Consider the following 18142-nt stretch of genomic DNA (forward strand, 5'->3'; position numbering starts at 1 on the left):
AGAAAGCACCAAGGGGAACTCGGGCGGTGTCCTCAAGTACCCGGAGCTGTTCCTCTCGACTACAAAGTACTCGTGGGCTTGTCGGGCATACATCCCCGGGCCCATGAGTAGGCCTTGTACGGCCCACTCAGGGACGTACTCAGATGTGATCAGGACATGGAGGCTACGCCGTAGGGTAACGTAGCCTGCATAGACTCTTGAAGAATAGTTGGAATGCACAAGGAAACTACTCTACAATTTGGAGTAGAACTCTGTAACCGTGTTCAACTAGGACTCTACCCTGTAACCCTGCTCCCCCGACTATATAAGGACGGGCAGGGACCCCTCTAGGCAACAATAAAGAAGTTCAATACAACCAGCACACAGGACGTAGGGTATTACGTGATCTAGCGGTCCGAACCTAACTAAATCGTGTTCCTTGCATCACCATCGACTCCTTGATTCTCGATGTCACCCGCCGCACAAAAGATCACCTAGGGTACCCCCTATCAGTGTTTTAGACCGGCAACCCGCCTAGGGGGTACCCTAGGTGGTCTTTGGTCGTCGAGAATCAAGGAATCAATGGTGACGCAAGGAACACGATTTAGAAAAGTTCGGGCCGCTAGATCGCGTAATACCCTATGTCCTGTATGTTGGTTTGTATTGATCTTGGGGATTGATGATCTGGAGTTGTTCTTGTGTGTCCTGGGCTTGGATCTTGAGGTATGACCTGCCGAGCTAGGTACCCCTGCCCTCCTTTATATACTCCAGGGGGCAGAGTACTAGTCGAATTATAAGGAGGAGTCCTAGTAGGAGTACACAAGACTAGTCCTAGTCAGATTACAGAGGAATCCTAGTAGGAGTGTGACTTCTTCCTTCCTTACGGGTACTGGGGATGTATCCTCGACAAGCCCCCGAGCGCTTCATAGTCGAACGCAGCAGTCTTCGAGTAGTCTTGAGATATTCGCCGAGTAGTCTTGGTGCTCTTCGAGTACTTTGTCAGGCTGAATCTTTCAATACTTCTCAAAGCTGTTATGAGGCTATGGTGTGCTCAAAGTCTTGATCAACATGATATTGTAGTCTTCATGTATGGAGGGCAGCGAAAGTCGCACTCCATATGGAGTAGCCCCCGAGCCTTAGGTTGAATCGTAGTATCAGGCTGAGGGTCAAAATCTTGAATCTTCCTCTTTCGACTTGAAAAAATTGATTGTTGGGTGTAGCTTATCGGCCCCCGAGCCTTGGATTGATTGAATAATCAACCCGAGGGTCTTGAATCTTCACCCAGGTCATCATTCGAGTAGTCTTGCGGCGTCCAGCCCCCGAGCTTATGCGCCAAGTAAGTCGTTGGAGCCACGTCGAGTGGTTTTGTGGCATCCAGCCCCCAAGCCTGGGAGCTAGCTGAGCCACTGGAGATATTCCGAGTACTGATTGGTGCTTAGCCCCCGAGTTCGGGAACTAGGCTGTGCCGTTGGAGGCATGCTTAGCGTCGCTGAAGCTCGATCTGAAAGAAAAGATGCATACATTATGTAGCATTTTTGTAGGATTTTGAAACTGCTAAAATTTATTCAGTGATCAGTATGAAGTTGTGTCATGCTCTTATTTCGGTCATATTCTTCCCGAGTAGTTAGCCTGTTACGATTAGGCTCTCAGTCTCTGGGTAGCCCTTGCCGCTGTGTGTGTGAGATTGTTGTCTCGTATACGCGTGTGGGCTTAGGCCTGACAGATGCGCCTGAGGCTTTCACGAGTTAAGGCGTGTTCTACTCGAGAAGAGTAGTGACCTTAAGAGAAGACAAAAGTGAGAGGAGTCGCTGCTACGACAAGAAAGAGACTGCACGATTCCGAGTCAAGCTCTTGTTTCAGTCATACTCTTCCCGAGTAGTTAGCCTGTTACGCTTAGGCTCTCAGTCTCTGGGTAGCCGTTGCTATTGCGTGTGTGAGATCGTTGTCTCGTATACGCGTATGGGCTGAGGCATGACAGATGCGCCTGAGGCTTTCACGAGTTAAGGCGTGTTCTGCTCGAGAAGAGTAGTGACCTTAAGAGAAGAAAAAAGGGAATATTCGCTATTGCGATAAAAAGAGAGCGCGGTAGCGCGAAAGAGTTTGCTGCCTTTTGGCGAATAGAGCGTGCGTTGCGTGCAAGAGTTTCTAGCGAGTAGAGCGCGTGTTGCGCGCAAATGGAAAATAAGCTGGAAAATAATTTAGAAAAGTGACTTAGCTTGATTCGTGGATGATTGTTGATGAAGCCGTGACGGTCGTTGATGAAGTCGACTAGTCGGAGGCAATTCTGACTAGTTGTCGACGATGCGAAGTTTGCCCCGACTAATTTTTTAGTCAAGATGAAGAGTAGGGGTAGTCCGCCCTCGACTAGCCTTGTAGTCGAGATGAGTAGTAGTCGTCAGCGAGCATCGTGATGTGGTCGGAGTAGTTGTCGGCGAGCCGCCCGTAGTAGTCGGCGAGCGCCGCGACGTACTAGGAGAAATCGTTGGCGAGCGTTATGATGTAGTAGTCATCAGCGTGTTGCCGAGCGAAGTAGTCGAGGGTTGTAGTCGAAGTTGTTGCTGAGCCGCCCGTAGTCGCCGACGAGCTCGCAACGTAGTTGAAGTTGTCGACGAGCTGCCCGTAGTTGACGGAGTGGTCGGCAAGCTGATCGTGGTTGTCTTGACGTGGGCGAGGAGTAGTTCATTCCGTCTCGCCCGACCCAAGGTCCCGGGGTCGGACATGCCCGACCCCTTGAGGATGGAACTCCGCCTCGCCCGACCCTTGGTCCCAGGGTCGGATGCGCCCGACCCTTTGAGGGTGGAACTCCGCCTTGCCCGACCCTTGGTCCCAGGGTCGGATGCGCCCGACCCCTTACCGCAAGGCTTCGAATCGCCCGACCCCTAGCTTAGAGGGTCGGACTTTATCCAAGACCCCGAGACAAGGGTGCGTTTTGAGTGTAGATCATGCTTGGCTAAAGTAGTCGGACTCCAAGTTGTAGTCAAACTCAGAGTCGCTGTCGGACTTCGAGTCGTAGTCGGACTCGGAGTCACCGTTGGACTCCAAGTTGTAGTCGGACCCGGAGTCACCGTCAGAGTTCGAGTTCGAATCGCGGTGGAACCTGAGGTCACCATCGGAGTTGACGATCTGGTGCCGGAATGATCCGGCGCCTGACCCCCCTACCTGGCGTGCTAGCTGTCGGTGTTTTAGACCGGCAATCCGCCTAGGGGGTACCCTAGGTGGTCTTTTATGCGGTAAGGGTCGTCGAGAATCAAGGAATCAATGGTGACGCAAGGAACATGATTTAGACAGGTTCGGGCTGCTAGATCGCATAATACCCTACGTCCTGTATGTTGGTTTGTGTTGATCTTGGGGATTGATGATCTGGAGTTGTTCTTGTGTGTCCTGGGCTTGGATCTTGAGGTATGACCTGCCAAGCTAGGTACCCCTGTCCTCCTTTATATACTCCAGGGGGCAGAGTACTAGTCGGATTACAAGGAGGAGTCCTAGTAGGAGTACACGGGTCTAGTCCTAGTCGGATTACAGGGGAATCCTAGTAGGAGTCTGACTTCTTCCTTCCTTACGGGTATTGGGGATGTATCCCCGACACCCCCTAGGTGGGTTGCCGGTCTAAAACACCGATAGATGCATTTAAGGACCATGTCACCCACGTTGAAAGAACGTTCTTTGACATTATGATCGTGATAGCGTCGTAGTCCATCAAGATATCTGGCTAACTGAACCAGTGATGCACATCTTGTTTCTTCCAGAATATCGAGGTCTAGGCATCTTGTTTCTTCTGATACTCCTTCGTCATACTGCTCAACTGTGGGAGACTACCACATGATGTCTGCAGGGAGGATGGCCTCTGACCCATATACGAGGAATTAAGGAGAATGCCTACTAGGCTTGCATGGTTGAGCACGCAGTCCCCAAAAAACATTGGGTAGTTCTTTGAGCCACGTCCCTCCTTTCATGTCGCTGATGTTGTGCAACCTTTTCTTGAGAGCTTCGAGTAACATGCCGTTGGCACGTTCGACTTGGCTATTGGCCCTTGGATGAGCGATGGAGACGTATCGTACGTCAATTCTACTATTCTCGCAGTATTCCTAGAAGTTGTGATTGTTGAAGTTGGATCCCAAATCAGTGATGATCCTGTTGGGGAAGCCATATTGATGCATAATCTCATCCAGGAAGTCGCGGACTCGGTCATCTTTGGGACAAGTGATGGGTTTGACTTCAATCCACTTGGTGAATTTGTCGATGGCTACGAGTACTCGGTTGAACCCTCCTAGCACAGTTGGTAATGGACCTATCATGTCGAGCCCCCAACATGTGAAGGGCCATGTTGGAGGTATTGTGATGAGCTTGTAGGCAAGGACATGCTGTTGCTTGGCAAAGAATTGACATCCTTGGCATCTGCGAACAAGCTATTTTGCGTCGGCTAGTGCCATAGGCTAGTAGAAGCCTGCTCTGAAAGCTTTGCCTACAATTGTTTGGAAGAGGCATGATTACCACAAATTCCTTTGTGTATTTCTTCCAAGATTTCTTGGCCTTCTTCTCGGGTGACACATTTCATGAGTATTCCAGAAGATGCGCTCCTTCTGTAGAGCTTGTCTCTGACTAGAACATAGCTCTTTCCTCATTGTGAGACTTGTTCAGATTGGTTTTTGTCCAATGGTAGCTTTTGTTCCTTAATGTAGTCGATGAATGGTGATCTCCAGTTGACTTCGATCATCATGATCTCTCAGCTTGGTTCTAGAGGTTTTGTTGTGGTAGTTCCTGGAGTAGTTTTTTCTGGAATGGAGGGCTTATGAAGCTCATGCACAAAATTTCCTGCTAGAACTTCTGGATGAGTTGAGGCCATTTTTGATAACACATCGGCAGCTACGTTGTTATCGCGGAAGATATCGTGAAATTCAAGGCCTGAGAACTTGTTTTCGAGTTTGCCCACTTCTTTGTAGTAGGCGTCTATGTTTTCCTTGTTACAATCCCATTCATCATTGACTTGGTTAATGACGACTAGTGAGTCACCATATACCAGTAGTCATTTAATTCCGAGTGATATTGTGAGACGAAGACCATGTAGTAGTGCCTCATATTCAACTTCATTGTTTGATACTTCCCAAAAGATTTGCTGAACATATTTGAGTTGTTCTCATTTTGGAGAAATTAAGAGTACTCCAGCGCCAGCGCCTTCAAGTTTGAGGGAACCGTCAAAGTACATAACCTAATGTTCTGGCCTTTTGACTGGTGTTGGAACTTGGTTTTCCCTCCATTCTGCCATGAAGTCGACCAGACGTTGGGATTTGATAGCTGTTCTAGGTTTGAAGTCTAGAGATAGAGCTCCGAGTTCTACCACCCATTTGGAGATTGATGAGGACACCACGAGTACATCTACACCAGCAGCACCTCAGGCGCCTCCAGTTGCTTCTCCACCTTAGGCGCCTACAGTTGATCATCCAGTTGGGCCAATCACTCAGGCTTGTGCGAGAGAATTAAACTTCATCATGCTATTAAGGAACAAAGGCCCAGCGGAATAAGAAGACGGCCCAACAGGGCAGCCCAGGTGGGGCGCCTAGGGTTGGGAGCCGCGGCCCTCCCCCTGGTCGCGCGCCCCCCCTCCTGCCGTGGCGCCTCCTCCGGACTCAAGGGGCTGCGCCCCCTTTATTTAGTTGGAGTCCCTTTTGTTTACAACTTGAGTTTTGTTTTACATCTAGCTTTAGCTACTCTCGAACACGCGCAAATACGCGCTGTCCTTGTGTGATTATAAACTCCACCTTCGAGTGATATTTAGATTGCTCGCCTCTTTTTCTTGTTCGTTCTTCGATTGCGGACAGGAATCGATCTTCATGATTAGGCTGATCTTGTGCTGGCAAGGTTGGTAACCACAGGGAGTTGGTTTAGCAATTACATTGGTGCTTCGGGTTCGCTCGTCGTAGTCGGATCGTGAAGGTCTACTTCCACCAAGTCGAATTTATCTCCACTCACCGAAAGATCGGGCACTCCGACTCTATCAAGTGGTATCAGTTTTCCAGGTTGATCGGTGAGTTTATCGGGTGTTTTTCCCCTTCCCACAGTCTACAAAAACCAAACAAAAATTTCTTTTCAGGTTAGATCTTTGTCCCAGCAACCCTTTTTGAGCCTTGCACCTTCTTTCAATAATTTGCATTGTTGAATTTGTGTGCTTTCCGAATTAATTGTTGCTAGTTACTTTGCGTTTTCTCATCTTTTGTTTTTCCCTTCCGTTGTCTTGAACCCTAGCACGCTGCTGCCCTTTCCCGAATTGCGAGGCAGCCGCGCCGTATCCCCCTGATCGCCTTCTCCTCCCTGCCTTGTGTGTTTGGCAAGTCAAAAAAAAAGGAAAGACAGCAATCAAAGAAAAAGAAAGAAAGAGACCAGTCCGCATGGGAGAAGGACACCGATCCGATCACGCGGGTACGCCGCGTGCACCATCCTACTCTAGAGAGAGAGAGAGAAATGTGTGTGTAAAAGTTTGTGATACCCCTGTACCGATCCAATCTTTTTTTTACCGAAATACCCCTGTACTTCGGGTAAAAGTGTGTGTGGTGCCTTGCTGTTTCCGAGTCATTTTACCCCTATTTCTCAGTTTTGGGGCACCCTGAAAAAAAAATCAAAACAGAAAACCAATAGAGGTGCGCCCTCGCCACCTTGGCCGTTTTTTTTCCTCTATTCCTTCCAGTTTCACTTGTTACCAGCAACTTTTGTTACATGTTTGGCACTATAATTCAACTTTGCATTATTGTTTGATTGTGCTAATCCTTCCATTGAGTGCAGCATTCCCAGAACTCCACATAGTTCTACGTCGAGCATATTTTGTTTCTCCAGGCAATCGCTCCTCCAATCTTTCGCGAGTTCCACCGGTTGGTTGCAGTTCGCCCCTGTGTGCGTGGTAAGAACGGATAAGAATTTGATAACAGCACTAGTGTGAGCGCCTTGTGAGCCGTTACTCCCCTGTTTTGTCGTCGGTTTTGTTCTTGTATTTGCGCTAACCATGGCAGATGATGTCGACGCGGGGGATAACCAGCTGCAGGGCATACGGGCACAAGTTGAAGGGCTTGTCGCCGACATTCAGACGATTCATGAACGGCTGGACTCGACGATCTCCTCGACGACCGAGTGGTGCAATCAGCTAGACCTTGCACAGACGACCGCTAAGGCCACACTCGACACAGTTGTGGCACGACCTGATGCATTGCACACAACAGTCACAGAGTTGCAGCAGGGTTATGGTGGTGACTCGGAACAGGACGATGGCGACCGCCAAGGCCGTGCCCGCCGCGTGCCACGCCGTCCCGGTAATGATTCCTTTTCCAAGATTAAATTTAAAATTCCACCTTTTAATGGCAAATATGATCCTGCTGCATATCTTGATTGGGAATTAGAAGTTGAACAGAAATTTTCATGCCATGATATTCTTGCTAATTCTCAAGTTAAAGCTGCTATTAGTGAATTTACTGATTTTGCTTTAATTTGGTGGCGTGAATATAAACACAAACATCCCAATACCATTCCAACCACTTGGGATCAATTAAAAGCTGTTATGCGCCACAGATTTGTGCCTTCTTATTATGCCCGAGATTTGCTTAATAAAATGCAACGTTTTCAGCAAGGTTCCAAATCTGTTGAGGAATATTTCCAGGAATTACAAATAGGCATGATTCGTTGTGGGTTATTGGAGGAAAACGACGCTGCTATGGCACATTTTCGTGGTGGTTTGAACCGCGAAATTCAGGATATACTTGATTATAAGGACTACACAGATATGACAACATTATTTGAATATGCTTGCAAAGCTGAACGTGAAGTGCAGGGACGCCGCTCGAAGACATATTCTAACTCTTTTGCAGGAAGAAGCTCGACATCCAACTCCGCATCCGCTCTCCCTGCGCCACCCACACCCACCACTACACCGCGCGAGAGAACGGCCAAACCTGCAAGCGCTGCCCCTTCCACAGGCGCCGCCCCTCCCACAGGCCGTACACGGGATATTCAGTGTCATCATTGCAAAGGATTTGGCCACGTGTTTCGGGACTGTCTGAACAAGCGCACTTTGCTTCTTCGTGACGATGGTGAGTACTCTTCCGCTAGTGATTCTGAAGATACTCAACATGCGATGCTTGCCATTGACCATGCAGCTATGGAGGTACATGTCAACCCGGGCGATGCCGATAGGTATGAAAGTCTTGTTGTGCAGTGTGTTCTTAGTACACAGGTCGCTCCATCCGAGAAGAATCAGCGACACACTCTTTTCCATACCAAGGGCGTTGTGCAGGAGCGGTCGATTCGCATCATCATCGACAGCGGCAGCTGCAACAATTTGGCGAGTACCACGCTGGTTGAAAATTTGTCTTTACCCACTTGTAAGCATCCAAATCCATATCACATTCAATGGCTTAATGATGGTGGGAAAATTAGAATTACTCGATCAGTCCGTGTTCCTTTCTCCATGGGTGCTTATTCTGATTTTGTCGATTGTGATGTTATTCCCATGGAAGAATGCTCTCTGTTACTTGGGCGACCTTGGCAATATGATACTGATAGCTGGCATCATGGTCGTTCAAATCACTATTCTTTCATGTTTAAGGGTCAGAAAATAATTATACATCCAATGACACCTGAACAAATTCTTAAAGATGATCTTGCTAGAGCTGCTAAAACTGCTAAACAACTTGAACCATCGACATTTGTTAATTCTGAAATCAAGTTGAATGCTCCTATTTTGCTTGCTACACGTGTTGATTTTGATGAGTTACGTGATGCTCCTTTGCCATGCTATGCCCTTGTACGCTCTAGTGTGCTCGTTTCACTTGATGATGCACCTTCTTTGGATATTCCCCCTGCGGTTGCTAACATTTTGCAGGAGTACGCTGATGTCTTTCCAAAAGATTTGCCACCGGGACTCCTACCACTTTGTGGCATTGAGCACCAGATCGACCTCATTCCCGGTGCACAGCTTCCGAACCGTGCCCCGTACCGTACAAATCTGGATGAGACGAAGGAAATCTAGCGCCAGGTACAGGCGTTGCTTGACAAGGGTTATATTCGTGAGTCTCTTAGCCCTTGCTCCGTTCCCATGTTACTTGTTCCAAAGAAAGATGGCTCATGGCGTATGTGTGTAGACTGTCTGCTATTAATAACATTACCATTCGCTACCGATACCCTATACCACGCCTTGATGATATGCTAGATGAGCTTAGTGGTGCCATTATTTTCACTAAGATTGATTTGCGTAGTGGCTACCATCAGATTCGCATGAAATTAGGTGATGAATGGAAAACGGCTTTTAAAATGAAATTTGGGTTATATGAATGGTTGGTTATGCCGTTTGGTTTGAAAAATTCTCCCAGCACATTTATGCGTTTGATGGATGAAGTTCTGAGGCCCTTCATAGGATTGTTTGTAGTTGTCTATTTTGATGATATCCTCATTTACAGCAAGTCTATGGAAGAGCATTTAGAACATTTGCGTGCTATTTTTGATGCGTTGCATGCGGCCCATTTATTTGCTAACATCGAAAAATGCATGTTTTGCACACAACGTGTCTCGTTACTTGGCTATGTTGTTACTCCATAGGGCATTGAGGTGGATAGCAGCAAGATCGATGCCATTCGGGCATGGCCTACACCGATGACGGTCACACAAATTCGAAGCTTTCTTGGCCTTGCAGGTTTCTACCGTAGGTTTGTTCGTGATTTTAGCTCCATTGCAGCGCCTCTACATGAGCTTACAAAGAAGCATGTCCCCTTTGCTTGGAGTGATTCGCAAGAGGTTGCGTTCAGCACCTTGAAAGATAAGTTAACCAATGCTCCTCTCTTGCAGTTGCCTGATTTTACTAAAGTGTTTGAGCTTGAATGCGATGCTAGCGGTATTAGGCTAGGTGCTGTTTTGTTACAAGAAGGAAAACTGGTTGCTTACTTTAGCGAGAAATTAAGTGGTGCTAGCTTGAATTATTCTACTTATGATATGGAGCTTTATGCTTTAGTGCGCACTTTGCATACTTGGCAGCACTACCTTTGGCATCGCGAGTTTATAATTCATTCTGATCATGAGGCTTTAAAACATATTCGTACCCAAACAAACCTGAACCATCGTCATGCTAAATAGGTAGAATTCATTGAGTCTTTCCCTTACATTATTAAACACAAGAGCGGGAAGGAAAATGTCATTGCTGATGCTTTGTCTCGTCGCTATACCATGCTGTCACAGTTAGATTTTAAAATCTTTGGCTTGCAAACTATGAAGGATCAATATGTGGACGATGCTGATTTTAAAGATGCTTTCGCCCATTGTATTCATGGCAAACCATGGGGCAAATTTCACATACAGGACGGGTTCCTATTTTGCACTAACAAGCTGTGTGCTCTAGCTAGCTCGGTTCGTCGTTTGTTGTTACAGGAAGCGCATGGAGGCGGTCTCATGGGGCACTTTGGCGTCTACAAGATGCATGAAGTGCTGGCTGCCCACTTCTTTTGGCCCCGGCTGCGCGTTGATGTTGAGCGCCTTGTTGCACGCTACACTACTTGCCAGAAAGCTAAGTCATGATTGAACAACCATGGTTTGTACATGCCTTTGCATGTTCCTACTTCCCCTTGGCTTGATATTTCTATGAACTTTGTTTTGGGATTGCCTAGAACTAAGAAGGGGAGGGACAGTATTTTTGTGGTTGTTGATCGTTTCTCCAAAATGGCTCATTTTATACCTTGTCATAAGACTGATGATGCTAGCAATGTTGCTGAATTGTTCTTTCGCGAGATTATTCGTTTCCATGGTATTCCAAATACAATAGTCTCTGATCGTGATGCTAAGTTTCTCAGTCATTTTTGGAGATCACTGTGGAATAAAATGGGAACTAAATTGCTGTTTAGCACCACTTGTCACCCTCAGACTGATGGACAAACTGAGGTGGTTAATCGAACTTTGTCAACCATGCTTCGGGCTGTTTTAGATAAACACTTGAAATATTGGGAAGATTGCTTGCCTCATGTTGAGTTTGCTTATAATCATGCAACGCATTCTTCTACAAAGATGTGTCCCTTTCAGGTTGTTTATGGTTATATTCCTCGGGCGCCTATTGATTTGTTTGCGCTTGATGCTGAGGATGCCCCACACATAGATGCCGCTGCACATGTTGATCAAATGATTAGCTTGTATGAGCAAACTCAACAAAACATTGCTGCTGCTAATGCTAAATATCAGGTTGCGGGTAGTAAAGGGAGAAAACATGTTACTTTTGAACCGGGTGATCTGGTTTGGTTGCATTTGTGTCGCTGTGAAGATTTGCGGATCAAGACTCTAGACTAGTAAATTTCTTTTATGCGCGTAAGGCTTTGGATGGTGGCGTGGGAGACACGGGGTTAGACTGGTTCGGGCCAAAGGAGGCCCTACGTCCAGTATTGGGGCTGCTCATGTTACCCACACGGGGTTCTGTAGTAGGGGTTACAGATGGGCGAGAGAGGGAACTGATCCCAGGTCTCTTGAGCATGCTTGTGCTCTAAGGGAGTGTGAGTGTGTACTGTTTGCTTGAGAGGAGGCCCCCGTCTCAGGATCCCCGGTCCTCCTTTTATAGCACAAGAGGGAGCTCGGGGTTACAGTCGAGCCGGGCGTCAGGAAAAGAGGTAGAAAGGGTAAGCCAAGTAAAAAAAAAATACAAGGGGAGAGCCCCAAGGCCGCCGTTCTTGCTCCTGCCTCTGGTCCCTGTTAGCGCGTCTGACGAGGAAGGGAGATTCCTTCCCGATCTCGTCGATGATCTCCCTGGTCATCGTCGCCGTCGAGCATGATGATGAGCCTCAGCCTCAGCATCCGTGCCTGCCAAGGAGGAGGTCCGATTTTGTTGCCCTGCTGATTACCATAAGACCCGAACGTCGCATCCCTGAAACTGCCGTTGGGAGCACGGGGTGCGAGAGCAAGCGGTGTGCCCTCCTGTGCCATTCGGCGCAGCTCATGATTACTCTGTGGCAAATCAGAAGGAGCCGCGGCCACTGCAGCTCGCGCCGCACGGCCGCGCATCGGTATTCGGGACCGATTACATTGGGGACGCTGCTCCCTTTTGGCTTGACAAGGCCGCGGTGCATTTATGGCGAGGTTGATAGGGGGACCTACAAGATCGTCATCCTGATCCTCCAGTCCGCGCCCGAGGCGAATATTCGTCTTGTGGACCCAAGCGAGTCCGACCCTCGCGCCCAGGGTCGGGCGAGGCGGAGTTTCCGTGGTGGGGGTCGGGCGCTCCGACCCCGGTCCCCTGGGTCGGGTGAGGCGGAGTTTAGTCTTCAAGGGGTTGGGAGCGTCCGACCCCGGGACTCCGGGTCGGGCGAGGCGGAACGTGACCTCTCCCTTCCATATTGGGCTGACGGCAATTTTGCTACCTTAGATTGGCCTGGACCTTTAAGTTATGTTGATTTCGTGGGCTAGAGGAGATCTTTAATATTTCCCCCCAACAATTTGAGAAAGGATCGTTTTCCTTCTTTACGTCATTCTAAATTGATGCCACGTGTTGCTGGTCCTTTTAAAGTGCTAACCAAGATTAATGATAATGCTTATATCCTTGACCTGCCTGCGGAGTTTGGTGTTTCCATGAGTTTTAATGTTGCAGATTTGAAACCGTATGTGGGCGAAGATCAGGAGTTGCCGTCGAGGACGACTTCAGTTCAAGAAGGGGAGGATGATGAGGACACCACGAGTACATCTACACCAGCAGCACCTCAGGCGCCTCCAGTTGCTCCTCCACCTCAGGCGCCTACAGTTGATCATCCAGTTGGGCCAATCACTCGGGCCCGTGCGAGAGAATTAAACTTCATCATGTTGTTAAGGAACAAAGGCCCAGCGGAATAAGAAGATGGCCCAACAGGGCAACCCAGGTGGGGCGCCTAGGGTTGGGAGCCACGGACCTCCCCCTAGTCGCGCGTGCCCCCCTCCTGCCGTGGCGCCTCCTCCGGACTCAAGGGGCTGCGCCCCCTTTATTTAGTCGGAGTCCATTTTGTTTACAACTTGAGTTTTGTTTTACATCTAGCTTTAGCTACTCTTCGATTGCAGACAGGAATTGATCTTCGTGATCAGGCTGATCTTGCGCTGGCAAGGTTGGTAACCACAGGGAGTTGGTTCAGCAATTGCATTGGCGCTTCGGGTTCGCTCATCGTAGTTGGATCGTGAGGGTCTACTTCCACCAAGTCGAATTTATCTCCACTCACCGAAAGATCGGGCACTCCGACTCTATCAGAGATTCTACCCATTGCATCTCTGTTGTGAAGGATTTCGTTGAGCGGGAAGTCGGTGATGACGGATATGTTGTGTTCTTGAAAGTAATGTTGTAGCTTTCGTGAAGTAAACAGGATTGCGTAGAGTAGCTTATGTACCGGTGGATACCGGGTTTTTGAGTCCGAGAGTACTTCACTGATGAAGTAGATGGGTCTCTGAACTTTGTAGACGTGACCTGGTTCAGACCTTTCGACTACTATTGCTGTGCTGACGACATGAGTAGTGGCAGCTATGTATAGGAGCAAGTCTTCATCCGAGATGGAGCTGTGAGGATTGGTGGTTTTGACAAGAAGTCCTTGAGCTGTGTCAAGGCTCTGTCTGCTTCCGCTATCCACTGAAACTTGTCGTTGTCATTTGAGTAGCTTGAAGAAGGTAATCCGCGTTCTCCAAGTCTTGAGATGAACCGATTAAGGGCTGCCATGCATCCTGTAAGCTTCTACACATCCTTGATGCCAGCTGGGGCTTGCATATTTTCCTGAAGGCACACTGAAAACGCATTTGTAGGGTTAAGTTTCCACCGGAATGCTCATAGACTTGCAAAGGTTTCTTCTAAGTCTGCAACTAGATCATCCGGATTTCTTGTTTTGACGACAATGTCATCTACATAAGCTTCTACATTGCAGTGTAGTTTCTTCTCGAAACACATCTATATGCCAAACGGGGTGATGAAAGTTGTTTTGGCTTGATCCTCTTCTTTGAGGGCTATTGGATGATAGCCTGAGTAGCAGTCGAGAAAGCAGAGTAAAACGCACCCAGCTGTGGAGTTTACTACTTGGTCGATTATGGGTAGCCCAAAGGGGTCCTTTCAGCAATGTTTGTTGATGTCTTTGTAGTTGATGCACATCCTCCACTCATTGTTTTTCTTGCGTACGAGTACCAGGTTGGCTAGCCAATTAGGATGTGAAACTTCTTTGATAAACCCTGCTGCAAGTAGTTTGGCTAGCTCTTTTTTGATTGCATCTCTTCTGTCTTGGGTGAATCTTCGTAGTCGTTGTCTTTTTGGGCTGGCTTTGGGGTCGACGTTTAGTGAATGCTCAATCAGCTCTTAGGGCACACCGAGCATGACAGCTGGCTTCCAAGCAAAGATGTCATGGTTAGCCCGAAGAAAGCTGACGAGCGTGTTTTCCTATTTAGGGTCTAGCCCTATTCCAATCAGGGCTGTTTTTGATGAGTCACCAGTCTGGAGATCGATGGTTTTGAAGTCCTTCTTGCTTGCTAGTTTTACTTCCATTGATCCTGTCTTGTTTTCTAGGATCTCAAGTTCTGTGGGGCTGAGTTTCATTGAAGCCGAGAAGACTTGTTGCATGGGGCTGGGTGCTTGAGAAGTCGCTACGATTTCTACAACTTCTGTGTCGCACTCGTATGATCGCCTTAGGTCTCCCCATAGTGTCAACTCTCCCTTAGGTCCCAGCATCTTGAGTACCAGGTACACGTAATGTGGTATGGCCATGAATTTGGCCAGGGCTGGCCTGCCGAGTATGGCGTGGTAAGAAGTTTCAAAGTTGGCGACCTCGAATCTAATGTACTCGGTTCGGTAATGTTCCTTGGTGCCGAAAGTGACTGGTAGGACGACTTGTCCTAGTGGTATGGCCGCATTTCCTGGGATAATCCCGTTGAAGGGGGAGTCCTAGTGGTATGGCCGCACGTTAGTGATGTCGAGGCACATTTTCCTTAGTGTCTTGGCAAAAATGACATTGAGTCCACTCCCGCCATCAATTAGTACCTTGGTCAGTCTTGAGCCTGCAATGACAGGGTCGAGTACTACAGGGAAATGGCCTAGTTCTAAGAAACTTTTCCATTGGTCCTTTCTACTGAGAGTTATGGATACCTCAGACCATTTGAGTGGTGTGGGAGCTGCTGGCTCGATAGCCATAATCTCTCTGAGTACTAGCTTATTGGACCGCTTGGATGCAGTACCCGGGATTCCACTAAAAATGACATTGACCATTTTAGAGGTAGTCTAGAACTCACCTTCACCCTCGTCATCTTTGTTGACTGTGCCCTTACCCTTGTCCTTCTTTTGACCAAAGTCTTTGGGAGGGGGTGGTGCAGGTAATTCTTGCATTACTCGGCGTATGCTGTAGCAATCTATCACCGAGTGTTTGCTACTCGAATTCCATGGACATTGTTTCTTGAGTAATTCAGTGAAGGAGGGCCTGTCATTGCGCTTGTGTGACCCTTTTTTACCTAAGTTGGTCATAGTTGCGACAGTGTTGTCGGGTTTGCGCTTGCAATTCTGATTACCCAGGTAGTTGTTTCTAGTATCATTGTTTTGGCTTCTGTCTTACTCATGATTGTTGTTGTTGTTGTCACGACTGCGGTAGTGATCAGAGCCGAATCTCTCATGTTCTTTATATTCTTCGTCTACCCATTGTTGTACCATGATTTTGAGATCTTTGACGGTGGCTCGGCGACGCCTACCAAAGTCTTGGTATGTTCGACGATCATAAAGGCCATTTTGAAAGCACTCGATGATGTCTGTTTCTAAAATGTTGACTATTGTAGCTTTGGTTTCAAAGAAACATCTTAGATAGTCGTGTAGTGTTTCACTTTCTTTCTGTTTCACTTGGCTTAGATCAACTTTGTTGCTTGGATGAGACATGGAGCCCCGCGTAATTGTTGGTAAAAGCCTTTGTCAAGTCTTCGCAGGAGTCGTTGGATCTGGGCTTGAGTGACTCAAACCATGTTAACGGTGTAGGTTCCTTACATATGGGAAAGTGAATGATCTTTGTATCATCATTGCCCCTGGCTGCTTGTACTGCTAGTGAGTAGCACTGTAGCCATTGGACTAGATCTTGCTTGCCATCATACTTGGTGATCCCTGTTAGCTTGAACTTCTCGGGTAGTTTAGTCCTCATTACTCGTGTGCTGAAGGCGGGGAAATGGTTATAATCATCGACTTCGTGTTCGTGTTCGCGGCAACGGTTAGTATTGATTACCTCTCTTGACGCTTTGCAATCATCTATGCAGTGGTGGGGGCTCTTTGCAGAGTTAGTGCAGCTAGCTTCTCCTGCATCCTTATTTCGCCTTGGGGTCTCGCGTTCATCTCTATTTTTCTTTGGCAGTGTTGCCTTGGCTGGTTGACTACTTCGTTACTTTTTCTTGGAGCCTCACGATGGCCACCATGGGCTGCGACGTCTCTGCTACCGTCTTGGTGAACCAAGTTGCAAGGAGCAGATGGGATTGGAGATTCTTTGTTGAGTAATTTGTAAGCTTGCTCTACAAGTTGTGCTATTAACCTATTGCCTCGTACCGCGAGTTGCGCTGTTAACTTGTTGTTTCTATCATGAGGTATGAGAGTTGAAATGAGATTGATTGAGGCAATTGCTACGAGTGGAGTGTTGTGCTCCCAAGCTTGCACTGCGTCGAATACTCTTTCGAGGTTTATGATAGTAATGTTTGTAGCTAGTAGTTGGCGATGATATGCTCAGGAAGCATTGCGTGCTCTTCTTTGATTTCTTTGTTCAGAAGTTTCATCTTGTGGGGCATTAGCTAATGATTCGTCTTGTGAAATGTCATCGAGTTGTGTAACTCATCGTGGAGTTCTCTGGAGGCTAGCGCCTGCGTTGTTGTTTTGTGATGTGATGACAAAGATTTCTTTGTCCGGGGAGTAGCTTCCAGAGCTCAATGTTGCAATCTCCGTACGTAGTGCTTCCTTCTTCATGTGTTGAGGTAAGCGGGATGCTCTCCTAATACAGTTAGTATTGACTTGAACGAGCCAGTGCATAAGCCATCATGCAAGTCGAACTACCACTACAGTCGATTCCTGTTCGGACATCGCAACGCGACCACAATTTATCAGGAGGCTCTATCCAGATCACAATCCAATATGGATATGATCAAGGATCTCGATTGCTACTCGGACCTGGACAAGGAGACCCCTTTATCAGGTCTGTAGCATGGCCTAGTGAGATCACATCAACTCCCCAAGGCACGTCTACTGGCCCAACATGATGCCACCTCCTCTCACCAAGGATGATGATTCACGCCTCATCACCTACCTCGACACCCTCCCATACTAGGAGAGAACTCCTTTATCACCCAGCTATGAAGAAGGCGGCACTACGGAGGTTATCACCTCAAGTTTAGGAAGCTACTTTCCAGAACGAGAACTCTTCGCTCTCATTAGTAGACAAGAGAACGAAGAAGAAGAGCAGCAGGATAGAAACCCATGACATGAGCATCGTCCTAATGGTGTCTCGCAGGATGAGCTCACTGCCAACGTTGCCGGAGAGGAGGCTGAAGCTCAAAGAATTCAATGATGAGCAAGAAACACCGCAAGAGCAGAGCACTGCCACCGCCTTGCAGCGAATCTACCAATCCAGAACCTAGATAACGCCTTTGAAGCAGTTCAAACATGTCATCATCGTACTCCTTTGGCTACCATCACGTCTATCGATCTCATCACATGCGCGATGCCTCTGAACAAGTACACAAGATAGTTGGCTCATCTGGCAGAACTCGCTTATGAACAACTCGATCAGCAGAATCCGATCCAGTCAGTTCAACGTTCCCCATCCCAGCGTAGTCAACATGGCAGCAGCCATAGAGGCCCTCCGTCCAGACCAAGCCAACTTGGAGGTGCCAGACCGAGCCAAGCTGGAGTAGAGGGTAGTCGGGCAGGACCCTCAGGAAGCTGTGCCCACTGTGAGGCTAATCCAGAACCTGAGTGCCCAGCAATAGACCTCTGCAACAAGATCAATGCCAGCCGCGATGCCCGTACCATCATCGACACACGGTTCTGCGAGCACAAGCAAGAACTCAAGCACCTGGAAGATGATTCTGATGGGTTCCCTGCCTTCTCAAGACGTGTGAGGAGGACAATTCTACCCAAAAAAATTCAAACCTCCGAGTATCACCAAGTACGATGCAAGCAAGACCCAGTCCAATGGCTGTGGTGCTACTCGCTATT

The sequence above is a fragment of the Setaria italica genome, chromosome VI (genome assembly GCF_000263155.2).
Source record: "Setaria italica strain Yugu1 chromosome VI, Setaria_italica_v2.0, whole genome shotgun sequence".
NCBI classification, from domain to species: Eukaryota; Viridiplantae; Streptophyta; class Magnoliopsida; order Poales; family Poaceae; genus Setaria; species Setaria italica.